At 42.2% G+C, this 22,725-nt stretch overlaps 1 protein-coding gene and 1 long non-coding RNA gene across 6 annotated transcripts in view; one reads left to right on the top strand and one right to left on the bottom strand.

Moving 5' to 3' along the window:
- Positions 1 to 22,725, bottom strand: part of RELN (reelin) — a 479,555-nt gene that overhangs the window by 349,621 nt on the left and 107,209 nt on the right. The gene's annotated exons all lie outside the window — the stretch shown is intronic.
- The window catches only part of LOC146074656 (uncharacterized), a 164,592-nt gene that overhangs the window by 126,079 nt on the left and 15,788 nt on the right, over positions 1 to 22,725 (top strand). For both annotated transcript variants that reach the window (XR_014473447.1, XR_014473446.1), the window contains exons 3-4: positions 11,634 to 11,730; positions 21,699 to 21,964. This is a non-coding gene — a long non-coding RNA (uncharacterized LOC146074656). The remainder of the gene's footprint in view (positions 1 to 11,633; positions 11,731 to 21,698; positions 21,965 to 22,725) is intronic.

Here is a 22,725-nt window from a genome sequence, read left to right as displayed (position 1 = left end):
CAAAGTGCGCGGACCATGTGTGCGCTATAAAATTAACTGACAACAAATACTAATAATAAAAATCAGTTAATTCGAATGGGTATACCTGTGTATACTTGGAAAAAGGTTTGGATTGCTGTGCTTAGAAAACTAGGGACTGGGCCGATCTAAAGAGGGAAATGCGCTGCGAGGCCTTTGAACCAGACAGATGTCATTACATATGATTACATATGACGAAACCCACGGTACAAAATATGTTCAATCTCAAAAATATTAACCCTAGATCTAATATATGTGTGTAGAGTGCCAGCTACCTTTGCACAGGGACTGCGTGAATGTTACAAGCATCCTTGCAAAGTAAAGTTGTGAGTAAAGTGCGCTCTAAGATTTGCTAAGAAATTAACTAATAGAAATTGGTCACCCAACACTAACTGTACTAATAGTGGGCAAAATAGGCACTGTTGTTCTATTGAAACATAACTGTACAGTAAATATAAATGAATACCAATAAGAATCAGCTACAAATTGTCAGGTATAATTGCGTACCCTAGTAAATAAATATGGATTACTGTTCCCAGAACAAAGGAATGGCAGATATAGAGAGGGAACCGAGCTCTGAGATCACACTGATTGCACTGAGATCACGGGCCCGACCACAAACAATGCTCCAACGTACGAAGCCTGTACCACCTCCTTGCAATCAGGTACTCCACCCACACTGCAAAACTACACATTAGGCAAAATCGATGCCAACAATATTAACCCTAGAATGAGTGTGTGTGTGTAGATTGCAAGCTACACTGGCTCAGGGCTGGTGTGAATGCTACACCACTCCCCGCAAAGCGCCGTGGGTTAAGTGCGCTACATAATAGCTGTTAATAAATTAATAAATAAAAATAATCACTGTCACATATTTTCCTTTAACATAATACACTAAGGGTGAGCAAAACCGGTACTGTTGGTGAACTGACAGCTATCTGTTCGGTGTATATAAATAATATTGCTTTATATTGCCAGGTATACTTGAGTATAATAGGAATTAGATTTGGAGTGCTGTGCTTAGAAATTTAAAGAGGGAACTGCGCTGCCGGGCCTTTGATCACATATGCGTACCCTATGGCAGCCTATGAACTAACCAAGAATGCATTAACAGAACCTATTACTATTAATAATATAATAGTGATAATAATATTGCTTGCGAATGGAGGCTATTTGCATAATCAAGGAGTTTTGCGGTTTAATAGCATCAACACATCACCAAAGTGACCCCACTGATTCATAAAGAATTGATGGACAAACTAGTAGTCCACACGCAAAATTGCTGCCACCACTATACATAGGCAACAGAGAGGGTATGTGTGTCCTTAAAGTGTGTCCTGCAAAATCCATCTCTACACATGCTCCCAGCAGGGGACATATAAGAATCACTTTATACTCTGAAATCCCTGAACAGCCAAAGCAGCCAGGGAGCTATAAGGATGCCTCCTATACTGTATGCCCATAACAGCCCATCCCCTGCAGCTCTACCTGAGCTGGCTGAGCCCTGACACTGTACTGGCCACTATAATCCTGACTGTAGTAAGGTGAGGCAGTGGCAGCAGCCTATAAGGAAACAACAGGGGGGTGAAATCCTGACTGGGATGGAGGCCTGTACCATTATAGCCCACTGTTAGAGGGGGGAGGTAAAATGGTGCTGACCTCTCCTACACTCTGTACCCATAACAGCCCATCCCCTGCAGCTCTACCTGAGCTGGCTGAGCTCTTACACTGTACTGCCACTATAATCCTGACTGTAGTAAGCTGAGGCAATGGCAGCAGGGCTTCTGGCACAATAGCCTAATAAGGAAACAACAGGTGGATGTAATCCTGACTGGGATGGAGGCCTGTACCATTATAGCCCACTGTTAGAGGGGGGGAGGGAAGTAAATATCTCCTGCTATAACCAAATATTCATAAGCCCCCTGAAATTACCAGAACAAAAGGGGCAGCATAAAGGGGGAAAAGAAGGACAGCAAATAAAGATAAAGGCCAGAAATGAAAGAAGGAAGATAGACATAGGAAAAGTAATATGACTCAGGAATATCATCCAGCTCATCTGACTAACTATCACTATGAGAGAAAAACAGAAAAAGAAGCTAGACAGAAGGGAAATATGGAGAGAGAAAAGAAGGATAAGGTACAGATAAAGCTGATGAATATGAGTCTGAGAGACTGCACTTATCTCCTCCAACGAATCTGACTGAAAAGAGATGGAACCTTCTAGATCATAGGCATATATCAGATGTAGAGCCACTCCCCTGATATTCCATCAACCAATCAAATCAGTACTCCCTTCACACAATGTTCCTCCCCTTAAAAGCTCAACCCCCACATGCCAGTGTATATGATTCCTTGTTACATGCCCATGCTGGTAAGCTTCAGGGCCGGCGCCACCACTAGGCAAACCTAGGCATTTTAATGTATAGGTTTAGGGAGAGGGGAAGGTGGGAGGGTGAGAATATAACCGCACAGATTAGTGGTAGATATCCACTGTGTAGATTGTCAAATTCGTTGGTAAGATCTTATGAAAACTGACATTAACCTTAATTTTAAGGTGTATGGGTCCTGTGCACTATAAGGGAATCCCTCTGAGTGCCTGGTTTAGGACTGTCAGTGGTGCACCCCAGAGTATATACGTAGTATTATGGGGGTTTCCAAGAGAGGAAAAGAAAAAAAGAGAAACTCTGGGTGGGGGCACCCTTACATCATAGATCTATGTATACAGAAACCTGTATTTAAAAGTTAATTGCTTTAATAGGTATGCTCTAAAATGGTGGTGTACCTTGTCCTTGAATATCAATATTAAAATAATGCGCATAGAAAATATATGGATGATAAAAGGGGGCTGGTATTGCCTTCGGCAGGAAACAGCAACTTGTCACAGTGTGATCCTCATATTTCCCCGTTCCTACCAATATTATGGTAAAGAAGGTAGTGGGAATATAATCATGGGTCACGATTTTGTATAAAATTTGAGACAAGTGCTTGTATTAAGCCAGGAAACAGGGGCCGCCCTTCAGCAGTAAATCTCCTATGTGTAATTGCTGCTTTAGAATAAGCAAGGAGTTTGCTCGCAATACAATTGTCAGAGGATACTGTTACAAGTGTAGGTAGGATGGAAACAAATGTATCCGCTGGACAAGTCCAGCGGTTACCTCTCTGCCGGCTTGTCTGTGTCCGGGTCTTGTGGATGCGTGCTGGCGTGCTGGCGTCCCCGCTTGGCGTCTGTTCCAGCCATTGGACACTGACTCTGGTACAGCGATGCCAATCACAGAGAATCTATCTCTGATTGGCCGTACAGCGTAATAATACCCTGACACACAACAGGAGAGACACACCTCCCGTGACCAAGCGCAAGAGAAACGTACGTCGGGACCTTCCCGGTACACGTGGTGCACCACGTGACCGGGCTTCTCAAGCAGGGAACAGACGCCAAGCGGGGACGCCAGCACGCCAGCACGCATCCACAAGACCCGGACACAGACAAGCCGGCAGAGAGGTAACCGCTGGACTTGTCCAGCGGATACATTTGTTTCCATCCTACCTACACTTGTAACAGTATCCTCTGACAATTGTATTGCGAGCAAACTCCTTGCTTATTCTAAAGCAGCAATTACACATAGGAGATTTACTGCTGAAGGGCGGCCCCTGTTTCCTGGCTTAATACAAGCACTTGTCTCAAATTTTATACAAAATCGTGACCCATGATTATATTCCCACTACCTTCTTTACCATAATATTGGTAGGAACGGGGAAATATGAGGATCACACTGTGACAAGTTGCTGTTTCCTGCCGAAGGCAATACCAGCCCCCTTTTATCATCCATATATTTTCTATGCGCATTATTTTAATATTGATATTCAAGGACAAGGTACACCACCATTTTAGAGCATACCTATTAAAGCAATTAACTTTTAAATACAGGTTTCTGTATACATAGATCTATGATGTAAGGGTGCCCCCACCCAGAGTTTCTTTTTTTCTTTTCCTCTCTTGGAAACCCCCATAAACCTAGGCATTTGCCTAGGGCGCCGGCCACTGGAGGGCGGAAAATGCCGCCCGGGTACCTGTCCTACCGGCGCTGTCTATTTCAATCTGGCGGCGGAGGCAGCGGGGGTCCCTGCAGTCTATTAAAAATCACGAGCGCTATCCGCCGGGCTATGCGGAAGCGCTTCTAGTGTGAAAACTCTGGCAGCACGGCGCACGCTGATCTCAGCCAATCAGCGTGCTGCCAGAGTTTTCACACTAGAAGCGCTTCCGCATAGCCCGGCGGATAGCGCTCGTGATTTTTAATAGACTGCAGGGACCCCCGCTGCCTCCGCCGCCAGATTGAAATAGACAGCTCCGGTAGGACAGGTACCACCCCACACCTCACCCACCCACCCCCCCCCCGGCACCGGGGCGCCCCCAGCCCGACTCGCCTGGGGCGCTCCGGTGCCTTGCACCGGCCCTGGTAAGCTTATGTTGCTTCAGATAAACTAGTTATCCTCTGCAATCTTACTGTTCATACCAGTTGTTTAACAAGTGAGCTAGCATTGTCAGGTGTCTGCTGGCATGCGGTGGGCCTATTTTGATGGGGGTAGCTCCATCTAACCTATTGTTAATCCAGCCCTCTCTAGACTATTACAGTGCATGTTGAGGTGCCACCATACTCAGAGCAGAGTTAAGGCTTTTTAAAGCCAGGAGCACATAAAATTGGTGGTGGGGGGAGGGTGTTAATGGGCAATATTTGGAGCAAGGCAATCGTGTACATCACTTCCCCAGTTTCTGGGCTGCTCCCTGTCTCCTGCGCATAGCATGTAAGAGTATTCTCTGCCTACCACCCCCCCGTGGTACACTACAGCTCACCCATATACACATCAGGGTTGCCAACCCTCCCGGAATTTCCGGGAGTCTCCCGAAAATCGGGGCTCCCTCCCGGCCCCCCGGAAGGGTGGGCAACCCTCCCGGATTCAGGAGGGACCCCCACTGTCCCCCGGATCTCAGAGGAGGGGGCGGAGCTAAAATGACACTATTGCGTCATTTTAGCCCCGCCCCCTCCACGGAGATCACTGAATTAGCTGGGTTAACAGCATGGGGCGGGGCTTAGTGATGTTGCGCTTAAGCCCCGCCCCCTGAGCGGCTACTGAATCTCTCCTCTCCGGGCTTCTCCCGGAGAGGAGAAGAAGAAAGTCGGCAACCCTGATACACATTCATAGTCACATAAACACATACAGTGGCACACATACATGCATACAAATTCTTACACACACATATACTCATAGTCACACACACACACACATATATATATATATAGTTACACAACTACAGTATACACATGGCCAGTGACATACTGTATATACAGTACTCAGTTACACACATGCACACACATAGTCACACACATACAGCACATACTGTACTGTATCAGTGGCAGATCTCCTGGAGGCAATGGAAGCATTTGGCTCCAGGCGCCAACAATCAGGGGTCACAGATAACTCCATCTAGAATTAATGCCTGCATCCTGCATTTAACTAAACTGAAGAGTTACTACAGACTGAAATGGATGTGCACCCTGACACACATCTAGGGGCAGCACTTGTTGGGGGGCATCACTTGGATGCTTGTTTTGGGCCTGCATGTCTGAAATGAACTAGTAACTGCTAAATATTTCCACTGTACCATCTGCCATCTTGAGTAGAATGTAAAGGGGTAGGACATATGCACAAACTGTCCTACGCTACCCTACTTAATACATATGTTTACATAATTAAAAAGTCAAAGATAGTAGCTTTTTTATTATTCTTTTCAATTGGCAATATGGGGCTATCAAACGAGGGCTTATAACCATTTAATGAAAATTCTAAAATTAGGCAAGGGAGGGGATATCACTATTTTTGTGCCTAGGGAAACCTTGACCTGTAAATTTGCCCCCTGGCATCCTCATTACATTTTAATTTTCCCATCATCCAATACAAGCCATTGTACTTCTGCCAAGTGACTGCTTGTGTACAAATCCATATGCTTTGGTGGAAAACTAGGTATACTTCCACTTGTAAAGAGCAACAGAATATGCTGGGTGATATAAGAAACTGTAAGTAAATAAATAATATATAAATAATACTTGGGCAAATCGATGTTCATGGGACAATTAATCAAACATTATTTTGCACTGCAGCTCAGACATTTTGTACCATGTAAATGACCTTTTCTGTACTAGGCATTTAATTGACGCGTGACTAACTTAGCAGGACTGCTTAAGTTTGACATTGTGGGAATGGGAATATAGGGGTTTATTTACTAAAACAGGAATTCTATTGAAGAGGGGATGTTGCTATGGGCAACCAATCAGTATCTACTTATTTATGTATCACCTTCTAGAAGATTATAGTTATAATCTTCTTGGTTGCCCATAGCAACATCCCCTCTTCAATATAATTCCCATCTTACTAAACAAACTTAGCATTTAATACACAAACACAGTATTTTTTCACACATACTGTGTGCATTCACACTTCTATAATTCATTTACACAATCCCTTATGTTATTTATTTATTTTCAGTTTCTTATATAGCGCAGCAGATTCCGTTGCGCTTTACAATAGTAAACAGTGATAAAACAAACTGGGTAACAACAGACAGACTTAGGGGGAGTATTCAATGTCAGGGTCACGGCAGTCGAGCTTGTTCGACCACCGTGACCCAGTCTCGTTCTCGGTCAGCTCGACCGAGAACACGCAGGCGGGATTCAATGTCCCGCCTGCCGGGGAGCGAAAAGGGGGCGTGGCCGCGAGTTGCGGCCGGGAAGAGGCGAGCTGCAGCCGGCAGCTCGTCACTTTCCGGCTGTTCTCGGCAGAACGAGCCCGACAGCTAGTGATGTCGGGCTCGTTCTACCGAGATACCCTGCTCAATGCTGTCGGGGAAGACAGCATTGAATAGGGCCCGGCGGGCATCTCCCCGATGGGAGGTGCTCGCCGGAGATTGAATATCCCCCTTAGAGGTAGGAGGGCCCTGCTGCAAGCTTACAATCTATAGGGATATAGGAGGGAAACACAAGGACAGGCACCAGTAATAGCATAGCAGTCCCACCAAGTAACAAGTCAGAAGTGAAGCTATATAATACATAGGTGCCTCAGAGGATTATGTGTGTGGTACTTAAACATGATAGGCTTGCCTGAAGAGGTGAGTTTTCAGAGAACGCTTGAAAGTTTGGAGATATATGCTGGTGCAGTATGGTTAATAGCTTTATATGCGAGTAGAAGTGTTTTATATTGAATACGGTAAGATACAGGCAACCAATGGAGGGACTGGCAGAGCGGATCAGCAGACGATGAGCGTCTTACAAGGAAGATCAGCCTAGCAGCAGCATTTAAAATGGATTGCAGTGGAGAGAGTCTGTTCTTGGGAAGACCAGTTAGGAGACTATTGCAATAATCAATGCGGGATATAATGAGTGCATGGATAAGAGATTTAGTAGTGTCTTGTGTGAGATATGGTCGTATTTTGGATATGTTTTTTAGATGCATGTAACATGATTTGGAGACAGATTGAATGTAGGGAAAAAAGGATATGAAGAATAAGATCCTGTTTTATCATTATGATCACAACTGTGGCAATCAGGATTGTTAATTTCAGTCATTTCAAAATTCAGTGATTGTTGCAATTTAACAAAATAATATTAAGGAGAAAATTTACACAACTGCGCTCAGCTTGAATGTGATACTAAACTAGTTGCAGGTGCTGCTGGTATCATTAAGGGTATCCCAGTCCCTTTTTAGTAGAATTTAAAGAACGGTTTGGGGTGAGGCAGCGCTATCCTGTTTGTGTTGGTGCTCTGACGTGTGTTGATGTGGAAAGAATGGAAATTTAGAAATAGATCAAATAAAATAATGTAGATTTATTTAATAAATGAAAGGAAAAAATATGCAAGCAAATTAAGTAAATGTTCAATGTTATTCTTGCACCAGACTCTGGTGTTAAGGGGATGTTGGGATTGGGAGCCTGAATTACCCTAAGGGTAAATTGGTACCTCTGTGGGTGTTTACTTGGTGTTGTAATTACACCTGTGAGGGGTCCCCAGAGTGGGGGATTCCTATGGCAAGTGTCACCAAATGAGTTGTCCCAAACGGGTTTTAAGATAGTCTGTACTAGACTTCTTTGGCTCCCGTAGGCCCTGGAACAGGACCTACATGTCTCACTTGATGATTTGTCCTAGGAATGGAGTCTGGGTGATGGGGTGGTGGTGTTGCGATTTAGCAGGGAGGTGCCTTATGGGCTTCGGGCGATTCGTGCTGAACCCCCTTACAATCTCATAGGTAAAGACACCTATGCCCTCTCTGCTTAGTTCACTGTCTTAGTTCAAATGTCTGATGTGGGTGAACTGCTAGCGGCGTCCCACATCGCAGTCCGGTGTGCAGTGTGACTCACGGTTTTGGCTGAGGATCGGGTGATGCTGCTTGTGGGGATGTTTCAGTCTCCTGTTCGGTCCCCGGAGCTTCCCTTTTCCTCTTCCGTGTTGGTGCGTGTCACAGCGTGTCCTCCGGTCACTTCCGGGTCTCGGCTCCCACGAGACTTCTGTCGCCGGGTTCACAGCTCTTGTGCAGTGCGCTTGTTAGTTCTGGATCCCTGCTGGGGTAAAGTCACTTGACAGGTATCAAGGTGTCTAGAGATATCAGTCCTGCATTAGCAACGCGTTTCGGCTCCACTGGCCTTCCTCAAGCTTAATGCTGGATACCTGTGGTGCTCATTATGTAGTCTTGGACATTCTCATTGGTTTATGATAACGCCCTGCTATTGGCCTGACGTTTGGATGGGAGTTGCTGATGGGAGTGCACACTTGATTGATGGGGTTTTTTCCACCGTTGTGGAACATGTCTAGGCTGCCAAACATGTAAGACAATCACAGGCAAAACAACCAAAACATTCGCATCAGCAGTAAGCAAACAAACATTCAAGATCAAGCAAGAGCTGACATGCCACACGAAGGGGGTCATATACCTGCTATGGTGCCCGTGTGGCATCCAGTACGTAGGCCGCACAATAAGACAATTCAAAATACGGCTGGCAGAACACATACGCAACATACGCAAAGGACACGATCAACACAGTTTATCAGCACACTACAAAAACAAACATAACCAAGATCCCACCAGCCTGCAATTCACAATCATCACAAGTGTATCCAAAAACTGGAGAGGGGGGAATTTTGAAAAGAAACTAGACAAGGAAGAATTGAAGTGGATCTATACATTAAAAACCTTAGAACCAATGGGACTTAACATAGACTTCAACATAGCAACCGTGCTATGATACCACCCAGAGAAAACTAGGTCTGACTATTCAATGTCCAGTTTTTTACTTATAGAACACCGCAGATATGTAACAGATAGTGAACAGTAATTCAGGCAGACATTCAAACAACACAAATCAATCACATCATAAAATCTGCACACAAAGTTTATGAGATTATTCTGCCACGACTGCCTCATACTTTATCTCTCTTTAAACACAAAAATAAGGCTACTATAGAAAAGCATAAACCCCACCATAGTAATTAAGCAACAAGTAAAGAATAAATAACAGAAACACAATAAGAACAGACACAAGATTGAACCCAACTGCAACAGAAAGTAAATAGGGGCATTGACAACACGTGACTTTACCTCTCCCATACTATAAGACACATACACGCATTAAATAAACCAAATCACCCGTCTTTCCCCCCCCCTCTCTCTTCTCTTCTCCCCTTTTTCCACCTTTTCCCTTCTCTCTCTTATTCTTTCCTGCTCTTTCCCTTTTTGTAAAATCACACAACAATTATCATGACACACACTCCAATATATTCCTGTTGATCGCATAGATTTATTGGCAATATTTCACCTCTTCCAGACACACACGCACCATTGGTATGCAAATAAAATAAGTAAAATTAGCAGGTAAATAAAACACAAAAACATGTCCATCTAGCACACCCATTTTATTAAATGATCCAGCAGAACAGACGTTAACAATTTTTATTTATTTGAATAAACAAGGTCAGCACAACAATACGTAGCACCCAGGGGAGGGAAAAAAAACCCCATCAATCAAGTGTGCACTCCCATCAGCAACTCCCATCCAAACGTCAGGCCAATAGCAGGGCGTTATCATAAACCAATGAGAATGTCCAAGACTACATAATGAGCACCACAGGTATCCAGCATTAAGCTTGAGGAAGGCCAGTGGAGCCGAAACGCGTTGCTAATGCAGGACTGATATCTCCAGACACCTTGATACCTATCAAGTGACTTTACCCCAGCAGGGATCCAGAACTAACAAGCGCACTGCACAAGCGCCGTGAACCCGGCGCCAGAAGTCTTGTGGGAGCCGAGACCCGGAAGTGACCGGAGGACACGCTGTGACACGCACCAACACGGAAGAGGAAAAGGGAAGCTCCGGGGACCGAACAGGAGACTGAAACATCCCCACAATCAGCATCACCCGATCCTCAGCCAAAACCGTGAGTCACACTGCACACCGGACTGCGATGCGGGACGCCGCTAGCAGTTCACCCACATCAGACATTTGAACTAAGACAGTGAACTAAGCAGAGAGGGCATAGGTGTCTTTACCTATGAGATTGTAAGGGGGTTCAGCACGAATCGCCCGAATCCCATAAGGCCCCTCCCTGCTAAATCGCAACACCACCACCCCATCACCCAGACTCCATTCCTAGGACAAATCATCAAGTGAGACCGTAGGTCCTGTTCCAGGGCCTACGGGAGCCAAAGAAGTCTAGTACAGACTATCTTAAAACCCTAAAATACAGGGTTTTTTCTTCTAAAGAGGGGTTGAGTATCCCCTTTAGACGGCAGCAGGGACTATTCATTTCCAGCGCTTGGCTATCAATACGTTTTTATCTTAAAACCCGTTTGGGACAACTCATTTGGTGACACTTGCCATAGGAATCCCCCACTCTGGGGACCCCTCACAGGTGTAATTACAACACCAAGTAAACACCCACAGAGGTACCAATTTACCCTTAGGGTAATTCAGGCTCCCAATCCCGAAATCCCCTTAACACCAGAGTCTGGTGCAAGAATAACATTGAACATTTACTTCATTTGCTTGCATATTTTTTCCTTTCATTTATTAAATAAATCTACATTATTTTATTTTATCTATTTCTAAATTTCCATTCTTTTCACATCAACACACGTCAGAGCACCAACACAAACAGGATAGCGCTGTCTCACCCCAAACCGTTCTTCAACAAAATAATATTGCTGGGACATTTGGGCATCAGTCCTCTACTATGGCAGTACTGGCATGGGTCAGTCTTTTTGGTTGAGCATGTCTTAGCCAATATGGTTATCACAAGTGTTATGACTACTTATGGGGGTCTTCTAATGCAGGGTTCTCAAACTCGGTCCTCATGACCCCTCACAGTTCATGTTTTCTAGGTGCACTTATTACTCACTGACACATTTGCTTAGGTGGAGCTAATTATTTCACCTGTGATTCTGTGGGGAGACCTGCAAAACATGTACTGTGTGGGGTCCTGAGGGCCAAGTGTGAAAACTTGTGTTCTAATGCATAGAAAAATATATAAAAAATATATTTAAAAAAGTACTATCGCTGACTTACTATCCCTTCACAGTTGGACAGAGAAGATACAGAAACACCCACAGAGGTTACTGAAGAAAGACACAAGTGCAGTAGAAAAATGAAAAAGAGGGACAACAAAAGATAATAAGGTGATTGGGTACTGAAGAGGGGTAGTCTGTCAGGAGTTCCGTAATTCTTACTTCTTGACTTCTTAAAAACGTAAATTTTTTATTTTGCACATTTGTTAGTTGACAGTATATAAAATGCTGAAAAATAAACCATATTCCTTTACTTTAAACAACACAGTCTTAATCTGATCAGCTAAATGCTTTAATAAACTAGAGTCTGTGAACAGTGTGGAGACTCATAAGTAATGGACGAGCCAATCCCAGCAGCAAACCAATTATGATGTGGAAAAAAGGAATAAAATCAGAAGTTAATATTGTATCTCTGCGGGATCACTACTTGCTTCTTACAATGTGATGTCAGAAAACCCACTGTGTGTGTGATTTAACAATCTATTATGTCCCATAGAAAGAACTAGGAGGTAAATACTGCCTACTGTACTTAAATAGTTGTGAGCATACATTTCATACATGCATTATATTTAACTGTTACAAAACACACATTATTAAAGGAAAGCTGTAAATGTAATATTCTTGCAAATCTTTATACTAGCACTCTATGAAAAGTAACATAGAAAAAAACTATTATTAAAGGTCTAGTAGTAACACTTACCTATCTACATCTCTTCAAAATGCAACTTGTATCTCATTTGAAAGAAACTATGGGGCGTAATTCATGTTTGTATCCAATGCTGATGTTTATCTAACTGAGTGATTAACAGCAGACTGAGCACATACTGTGATAGCACTGTGAATGTGCCAAGGTACCTTTGTGATGGTGCTCACAGTGAGATTTTTAAAAGAGTGATTTATAGAAATGAACCATTTGGAGAAGTAATGGGGAGTGGGCCCAAAAAAGCAGGTGTGTCATTTTTGGGCATGTCTCTCTCGGGTATGATCATGTATGTAGAAAAACATAGCATCAGGACACCCTGGCAGACCAAAAACATCCCACCCTTGCCTTTAAAAGACAGGCTTTCACAGGTGTTTTGCTCACCAGGCTGCCAAGCTGCAGGGAGAGGCACAATGAAAACAACCATTGGTAAACAGTAACACACATTTTAACACTCAAATGCATGACTTTCCCTGGGCTAACTAGCTACAACAGTAGATCCTATGTAGTACACTAGTACCTTTTGACAAACACACACATATATATATATATATATATGTATATATATATATATATATATATATATACACAGTATATATATATATACACTGTATATATATATGTTTGTCAAAAGCAAAAGGTATGTACTAGTGTACTACATAGGATCCGGGGTCTGGGGCTTTAACATAAAATCGTGGGGTATAACGGTGGCACTCGGTACAAAAAGACATCTTACAACCGGCCTCTAATGGGTCACCTATTAGACTCTATGATTAGAGGCTGGTTGCAAGACGTCTTTTTGTACTGAGTGCCACCGTTATGCCACCATGAATTTATATATATATATATATAAATAAAGAAAGAAGGGGTATAGAGGTGCTATAGAGGTGCGCTAGTAGATGTTTCACCAGAGGCATATACACATTGGTAAAAATATATAAATGTATTCTGTACAAAAACAGTATTAAAACAACTATTGTTAATAGATGGTTTCACATCAGATTATTCAGTACTTGATCCCACTTTTAGCCAGTGTTTCCTGAAATTACCCTACGCGTTTCGTCCCATAGGGACTTCTTCAGGGGTAACAAGGTATCAATCTGATCTACCGCTAATTTTTTCAAATGGTGGAAAAACGAAATATGGACAGAACCAGACAAGCCACCAATCCACCCAGTGAAAATAATACATGCATGATTCATAATATAGACAACTCAAAAGTGGTTCAGTTCTAGTGGAAACATTTTCTAAAAATATATATCAAAAAAGCATATATCAAAAAGGTCTGTCAAGACCTCACCCTACTACATTTATGCTAGTTCATACAAGAAGTATTGAAACTGGTTACCTTAATTTAATCCATTGCGGCTTATTGTGCCTAATCTGTAGCTTAAGATTCTGTCTTAGAACATTTTGCTCTATAGCTACCACAAAGAGGTTTGGGCTAATGGTTAATTACAGTTTCATTTAGCACAGACTTGCCGGGGTATGCTTAGCAAATACAAAGTAAGGTTCCATCCAATAGTGCCCATCTAGTAAAATACAGAACATGTAGGTGGAACATACACAAATCCACAGGAAAGATCATTTACAAAATTGCATCACCTTTCTCATGTATCATTATTCCACGAATGCCTTGAAAAATAATTAAAATATTAGTGTTAACTAGTGTTATGATTAGCACCTGTTCTATAAGGATAGAACAGGTAACTAAAGCAATAATATACCTGGAGCAGTTGCAGAATGATCAGGCATCAACGCTCTGTGTCTGACTGTTTCATTGTCCGAGTGCCGCCGTGCCCTCTATCGCTACCTGTGGAGGTCCCATACTCCTAATTTGAACGGAAGGCAACGGACCCGGAAATCTTCTATTAGTGAGTGCCAGGACTTATTGACATATATATATATATATATATATATACACTGTATATATATATGTTTGTCAAAAGGTATGTACTAGTGTACTACATAGGATCCGGGGTCTGGGGCTTTAACATAAAATCGTGGGGTATAACGGTGGCACTCGGTACAAAAAGACATCTTACAACCGGCCTCTAATGGGTCACCTATTAGACTCTATGATTAGAGGCTGGTTGCAAGACGTCTTTTTGTACTGAGTGCCACCGTTATGCCACCATGAATTTATATATATATATATATAAATAAAGAAAGAAGGGGTATAGAGGTGCTATAGAGGTGCGCTAGTAGATGTTTCACCAGAGGCATATACACATTGGTAAAAATATATAAATGTATTCTGTACAAAAACAGTATTAAAACAACTATTGTTAATAGATGGTTTCACATCAGATTATTCAGTACTTGATCCCACTTTTAGCCAGTGTTTCCTGAAATTAGCCTACGCGTTTCGTCCCATAGGGACTTCTTCAGGGGTAACAAGGTATCAATCTGATCTACCGCTAATTCTTTCAAATGGTGGAAAAACGAAATATGGACAGAACCAGACAAGCCACCAATCCACCCAGTGAAAATAATACATGCATGATTCATAATATAGACAACTCAAAAGTGGTTCAGTTCTAGTGGAAACATTTTCTAAAAATATATATCAAAAAAGCATATATCAAAAAGGTCTGTCAAGACCTCACCCTACTACATTTATGCTAGTTCATACAAGAAGTATTGAAACTGGTTATCTTAATTTAATCCATTGCGGCTTATTGTGCCTAATCTGTAGCTTAAGCTTCTGTCTTAGAACATTTTGCTCTATAGCTACCACAAAGAGGTTTGGGCTAATGGTTAATTACAGTTTCATTTAGCACAGACTTGCCGGGGTATGCTTAGCAAATACAAAGTAAGGTTCCATCCAATAGTGCCCATCTAGTAAAATACAGAACATGTAGGTGGAACATACACAAATCCACAGGAAAGATAATTTACAAAATTGCATCACCTTTCTCATGTATCATTATTCCACGAATGCCTTGAAAAATAATTAAAATATTAGTGTTAACTAGTGTTATGATTAGCACCTGTTCTATAAGGATAGAACAGGTAACTAAAGCAATAATATACCTGGAGCAGTTGCAGAATGATCAGAAATAACAAATTAGTAAAACTAAACAGAATATAGGACTCAGGACTGACACAAGTAACTGACGGTAACCGGGAGCATAGAGGTGAAACTGCAGATCACATGATCATGGTATGCATATATGAATGGAATATGGAAATAAAAAAATCAAGCTATGACCAATGTTAGGAAAAGGCCACAGCACCCTACTCCAACAGCTAACTCCATTGTTTACCCTAGAAACCTCTGGATATCTGTGATGCTAAGGCTTCACCTTTAACAGCCAAGTTTGAAGGGGCGAATTAGGTCTGCCCTAACTCTGGAAACAAGGCACCAGAGGAATCTGAGAGAAGACAAGAGAAAAACTAACTCAATAAAACTAGAAGGCTACCTGAAAAACTTAGAAAAATGAGCAATAGCAATGCACACAAAAACCAGAAGCAACCTCATCACACACAAAAGAAAAATAGCGACTAGTCGCGAATAAGAACCAGAGGCGACCTCGCTGTTAATAAGCCAGTACCAGAAGTCACCTCGTCGGATACAAAAGAACAAAAGGCGACCTTGTCACGTATAAGAACCAGAGGCGACCTTTGGTTCTGGTAACCAACTAATGAGATATCCAGTGCAGATGGACTGCTGCACAGAGAACCCAGTCCAGGTTGCTGAGCAACAGCTTCAGAACAAAACCAGCAGCAGCACACTTGACTGTGTTCATCTTGCGTTCCGATCATCCTGCCATCCGGTCCTACCACAGTAGGATCCGACAGCTGCAGCGCCACCGCATATGTGTAGATGGCCACATAGGAGCCTGTGTGCTGGCTCCTAGCGGTGCAGCGGGTCCCGGTGAATGGGACCCGTTGCGCCGCTATGTGTGCCTGCAGCCTTAGGAGTAAAAAAATCCTAGCTTAGTGAGTAGCGGCAAATAACTGTCACAGTTTCCAGACCACACCCAGCAAATCACATGTTCCAGATCTCTCAGCAGGTGCACAGGAAGAGTTCCCAACTGTCATATTTTCAAAGATCACAATGGTGATGCATTGTAAATAGCAGACAGACCTTTTGCCACATAAATCCAAAACAAAGCAACCAGTTATAATATAAATATAATTCTGCACATCTTCTGACCAATTGCTTTATTTGGGTATGATGTGTCCTTGTCAGGCAATGGCATCATAGAAATAAGTCACCCATAAAAGTCATTATTTTGCTAATAATATATAGATAATTGTATTTTAGCACCTAACTGAATGCTAATGTCGATGACTTTGTACACCTGTCCTGCTTGTGCTCTTTAAGTTACTTGTATTTGATTTGTATGTTGTAATGTGATTGAGACTAACTCTCATCAAGTACTAAGAAATTCTCTGGGGATCACTTGCAGGAAATAGGACATTGAGTCCATAATTAAAGTAATCTCTTGCTAAACAGATGCTTCCATTGGCTCTGTTATCACATATTACAGACGGCATACTGAAGCCTATAAAATGTGAAGCAAATGGTTTTAGTGATGGGAAGCATCATTTTTCCAACTAATTCTTATCCAAGCGCCTACAAATATTGTATTGCTACTATTTGATTATAAGCCAAGTATCTATTGTGACTGATGAAATGAAAATAAGCCTGACAGCTACCAAAACAAGCCTTCATCCTCAGCGTCCGAAAGCCCTGCATTGCCACATTAACAAATACGCATGACCAGCCTTGATTATATATATATATATATATATATATATAGTGATATATTTAAACATATATAATAACAAAGTACTCTGACTATATGAGTCATCTGTTGAACTATAAATGGTACTTGTGTATTTTGGCGGCGCCCCCGATGTCCGTCGTACGACGAACAGATCGCATCGCATCGCATGCCATGCACCTGATGGCATGCGATGCGATGCGACGCGATTTTGACCCCCTATACGACCAAAAATCGTATAAGCACCCTAAAGGGTGCTTTTGAGCACCCAAATGGGTGCTTACAATGTTAAATGCACCCCCACGCCACCCCCCACTATAAACGTGAACCCGAAGCGTGGCGAGCGCAGCGAGCCCGCGAGGGGCGGCGGTACGCGTCCTACGACCTTTTCATACCCCCACTATCCACGTCGGCGTGGAGTTGAGAATAGAATAGTGTGGCGAGCGCAGCGAGCCACCGAGCCCGAAGCGTGGCGAGCGCAGCGCGCCCCGCGAGGGGACGCGGATACCTTCACAGTTATACGCGTCCCCTCGCGGGCTTCACAGGTGTCCGTGGCGACGCGTTTACCTGTGAAGCCCGCGAGGGGACGCGTTTACCTGTGAAGGTATCCGCGTCCCCTCGCGGGGCTCGCTGCGCTCGCCACGCTTCGGGCTCGGTGGCTCGCTGCGCTCGCCACACTATTCTATTCTCAACTCCACGCCGACGTGGATAGTGGGGGTATGAAAAGGTCGTAGGACGCGTACCGCCGCCCCTCGCGGGCTCGCTGCGCTCGCCACGCTTTGGGTTCACGTTTATAGTGGGGGGTGGCGTGGGGGTGCATTTAACATTGTAAGCACCCATTTGGGTGCTTAACATTGTATAAGCACCCATTAGGGTGCTTATACAATGTTTAATCGCATCGCATCGCATCGTATGGCATCGTATGCCATGTACAATGGCATACAATTTCAAAATTGTATGCCATCGTGCACTATCGTACGATATCGCGTCGCATCGCATACCATCGTATGTGTTATGGTATGCGATGCGATGGGCGCCGCCAAAATACACAAGTACCCTATAAATTATTATCATTAATATTATCATTTTCTTATAGGGCAGATTCCCTTGCACACACACAGATAAATTGGACACACAGATAAAGCAAAACTAGGCAATAACAAACATATATAGAGGAAGAAAGGCCCTGCTCACAAGCTTACAATCAATAGAGATGGAACAAAATACAATGGTTTTCCCCAAACCATTGGTAGTGGGGTAACATTCGCAACGTTGGGCCTGTCAGTACTATGAAAAATAAATTCCACCTGATTACAGAAAGATATAAGTATTCCCCCCAACCTTCATAAATCAATGCAAACAAAATCTGAATAAATTAGCATAAATCAGTGATTAACAACCATACATCCATTTGCAGTGAAGCCATATCCCATTCGGAAGAGATGAGCTGATTAATATACACAAGTAAATATAACTGACACTGTAAAAATGTCCCAGTACTTAGAATTTACAAATACCTTTTCTATTTCTTATAAGGCGATACACATGTACAGTATTTGTACTAAGCAATACATAAAATGTAATATGATTGCTTTAGATATCATTTTATAATATAACCTGTTTTATGGTTTATTGGTAGTTAGTAGCATACTGTGCAAATTCTGTTTTGATATATCAACTTGTGTTAAAACTGTTTTGAGAACTGTCTGATCAAAATGATGTAATTTACAGTACAATTCCAGATTAATTGAATAATTAATTTTTGCTAAGTTATGAAGTAAAATCGGTTTGTAGTACATGACCTATTTACAATGAGGTATAATATTTAAGTTATTATCAAGTTAGTTTTATGAAAAATATTGTAATACATTTGATAAATATTCTTGTTTTTGTACTGCTACACTTCAAACACTGAAATATTTCCCATAACACTGATTTAAAAAGATTTCAGCACAATGGGGGTTATTCTAGTTCACTCCTTCTGACAAATTCCTTCTTAGATGGACAAAACCATGTGCACTGCAGGTGGGGCAGATGTTACTTGTGCAGAGAGAATTAGATTTGGGTGGGGTTTTACTTCAAAGTGAGATCTATATTGCAGTGTAAAAATAAGGCAGCCAGTATTTACCCTGCACAGAAACAAAATAACTCACCCAAATCTAATTCTCTCTGCACATTTTACATCTGCCCCCCCCCCCCCTGCAGTGCACATGGTTTTGTCCATCTAAGAAGGATTTTGTCAGAAAGAGTGAACTAGAATAAGGCCCTATGTGCTATTACATTTATTTTATAAAGTGGTTTATATTATATTTCTAATTTTATTCATACAATATATAGATACAAAGGCACATACACAGTGGCCTTTATTCAGATCTGATCTCAGTACAAATTTGTTTGGAAAATGGGCAAAACCATGTGCACTGCAGGTGGGGCAGATGTAACACGTCCAGAGAGAGTTAGATTTAGGTGAGTTATTTTGTTTCTGTGCAGGGTAAATACTGACTGCTTTCTTTTTACACTGCAATTTAGATTTCAGTTTCAACACACCCCACCCAAATTTATCTCTCTGCACATGTTACATCTGCCCCACCTGCAGTGCACATGGTTTTGCCCATTTTCCAAACAAATTTGTACTGAGATCAGATCTGAATATGGGCCAGTGCCTTTCTAGTAGCATGTTACATACTAGTAAGCCCGCTCGAAACAAAAGATTTGAAAGCTAGTCTGCTACCTTCTGTGTTTGTTCATGTGTGAGGAAGAGATGTAGTTTCACTCTCTGCCAATAGATGGACACTAGACATATATATATATTGATGATATATAGACTTTATTCTGTAAATTAAAGAGGGTGCTTTGATCACACATCCGGTAATGTACAACAAATTATTTCTAATGAATGTGTTAAACCTACAGAGATAAAAGATTTATACAATAACATATTCTAGCCATCCACAGTCAAATTTTATAAAAGCTGTGTGCTATTTTAAGCTAAATACTTTGCTTTTAGCTACATCAATGTGTAAGCAGATTATGACATTTGAACAGAGACTAAAAAAAAACCACTTTTGCTTCCAAGCCTGATTTATAGGTTTCCAGAAACATTAACCTTAGATGTGAACACTGTAATAATAGGGATAACAGATTGCCTTCTATTGCGTTATTCATTCCTTCCTACATATCTATACAAAACTGCTAATTGGTCGTTTGTTTCACAAAGATTTTTTTATTGTGCTATTTAGGAATGGGTGGTAATTAATGCAAAAATGTTTGTTAACTGTGTTCTGTAAAAATTCACAGACAATGTGGCAAGTGCCCACATTCTGTCACTGTTTCTGTCTCTCCCACTCCTTATTAAAAATGTCAGTAAAATATGTCAGAAACAAAGAAACTGAAAAATCAGGCTCAGCGCTTTGAAAAAAATAAGTCCCTCTCTTTTGTATTTACAGAAGAAGGTAGAGTAGGTCAAGCACAGACTTCAGAACTTTACCAAATAACAACCTAAGCTTTTATCAGGTCTCTTGGTACAGTACACCTGCTTTGTGGCATAGTAATTTGGAGAGAGGCATCACAATGCCACAATACTGCAGAAAATGTAATGCACTTAGTTCAACACAACTTAATGCTTTGCAAGCTGTATGGAGTGCAGATTCTATTTAATATAACACATTTCAACTCATTGTATTCTCTTCATCTAACAGCACATAGAAAAGCTACCTTCTGTAGCAAATGTAGGAAAAACCCATAACTTATACAAAAATACTGTAGTATCATAAGGGCAACCATAGACTAATTCTATCTATATACAGCTTTACGTGTGCGGAAAATTGATAAAATGTAAACGTAACGCAAAGCTTTTCATTTGCAGAGAATACAGGAAAAAAATAACATACAGTATTATAGAGGTCAGGCATCCATTTGGGGGTTTCAATTGCATTTAAAGCATATCTTTAACTGGAACATACAAGGCCAGACAGCCAACTTGGTTGTACTACATAGTTACATAGGTGGAATAGCCAATACCTGGAAGTGAGGACACAAAATGGAAGAGATACAGAATACTATAGCGAGATACAAAATGCAAAATGAATAAAGAATCATCAGATGCAGACATGAAAATACCATGTGAAGCAGCCATCTTGGGCAAGGTACACAGGATATAGTTGATTATAAAATGTGTCATAACAGAAAATTGTGATTAGTGCGCGTAACACAAAAAAAATCATGGTTATAGCTGCTTGTCAGAAAACATACATGGAAACATACCCAATGAATTTACACAACTGAGCAAACCAATGATAACGAAGCTCTCTGTAAACACTGACACATTTACAAACCTTCCCAGTATCCCTGATAGAAATACATTCAGTATACCATCTTAATGTTTAACATTGCAAACCTGGTACAAATACAATTTTGTAGTTACAGTAACACAGTACACAGATAAACGGTGACTCCATTTATGTGATAATCATTTTGTTCTATGTCACTTTGTTGCACGCAACACAATCAAATATAATACTGTCACCTTTCTATTACGATGTTAGATGTATGGAAGTTCGGATACACATACATGTACATTATTTGCATCCTTGAACAATGTTACCTTATACCCTTCCCTATAACCTTCTCTTTTTTTATTACAGGATTGTAGGTACACGTCTCAGAAATGTGCACTGTACCACACTACTCCTTGACATGCCAGCTTTTATCTGTTTGCCCTGCTGTGTGTTGACTGTCTAGATGAATGGAAGGAGAGCAAAGTGTCTGCACTGACACAGGTGGCCAATAAAATGCTACTGTTGCCTGCCAGGAAGAAAACCAGCCAAGGCCTCAGCAACATATTGTTTCATGTCCTTTATGAGTGAAATAAGGTCACTGCATCCCTAGAAAACATTCTATCATCTTTCAGGTGCTTGTTACTCAGCTATTGCCATGTTTTGTGGGGTCTATTTTAAGAGAGATTTTACACTTTTATTTGCGACTACAAATCATTTCATTTGTAACAGTATGGTCAAGGGGAAGTTCAGATGCATCTATTTGCCAGTGGCGTAACTATATATTTTGCGCCCCCCCACCAAACTTTTTCGGCGCCCCCCCCCCATACCCATACCTGACAGAGCCGCATCTGCGGTCACTGTCCCGTCCAGTCTCCCTCAGTCTCCGCTGCGCTGCTCCAGTCTCCACTGCGCTGCTGCCCGGCCGCATCTGCGGTCACTGTCCCGTCACTCGCTCCCGGCGCCGGCTCCTGCTGATAATGAAAAGTGACTCTTAGAAAATGGCTGCCAAAACTGTCTGCAATACGGGGGCAGCCATTTTCTAAGTGTCACTTTTCATTATCAGCAGGAGCCGGCGCCGGGAGCGAGTGACGGGACAGTGACCGCAGATGCGGCCGGGCAGCAGCGCAGCGGGTAACTATAGAACCGCAGCCCCCCCGGCGCCCATAGTTACTCTGCGCCTCCCCGCCACGGCGGGGGCTGCGGAGGCATAGTTACGCCACTGCTATTTGCCCTTCTACAGTTTGATATATGGGGGGGGGGGGGGAAGCAATGCAAGTTTTAAAACTTCAGAAGCACATCCACCTTTGGACAGAAGGAGGAAGGCCTGACAACACACCCCCAAAAGTTGGCTTATGGCCTTTTAGACTGGGGTGTGTCCTATGATCGCAGTACT

The sequence above is a fragment of the Crinia signifera genome, chromosome 4 (assembly GCF_055691185.1).
Source record: "Crinia signifera chromosome 4, ASM5569118v1, whole genome shotgun sequence".
Classification (NCBI taxonomy): domain Eukaryota; kingdom Metazoa; phylum Chordata; class Amphibia; order Anura; family Myobatrachidae; genus Crinia; species Crinia signifera.
The sequence above is the reverse complement of the archived record's forward strand: the minus strand, read 5'-3'. Positions and strand labels throughout refer to the sequence as shown.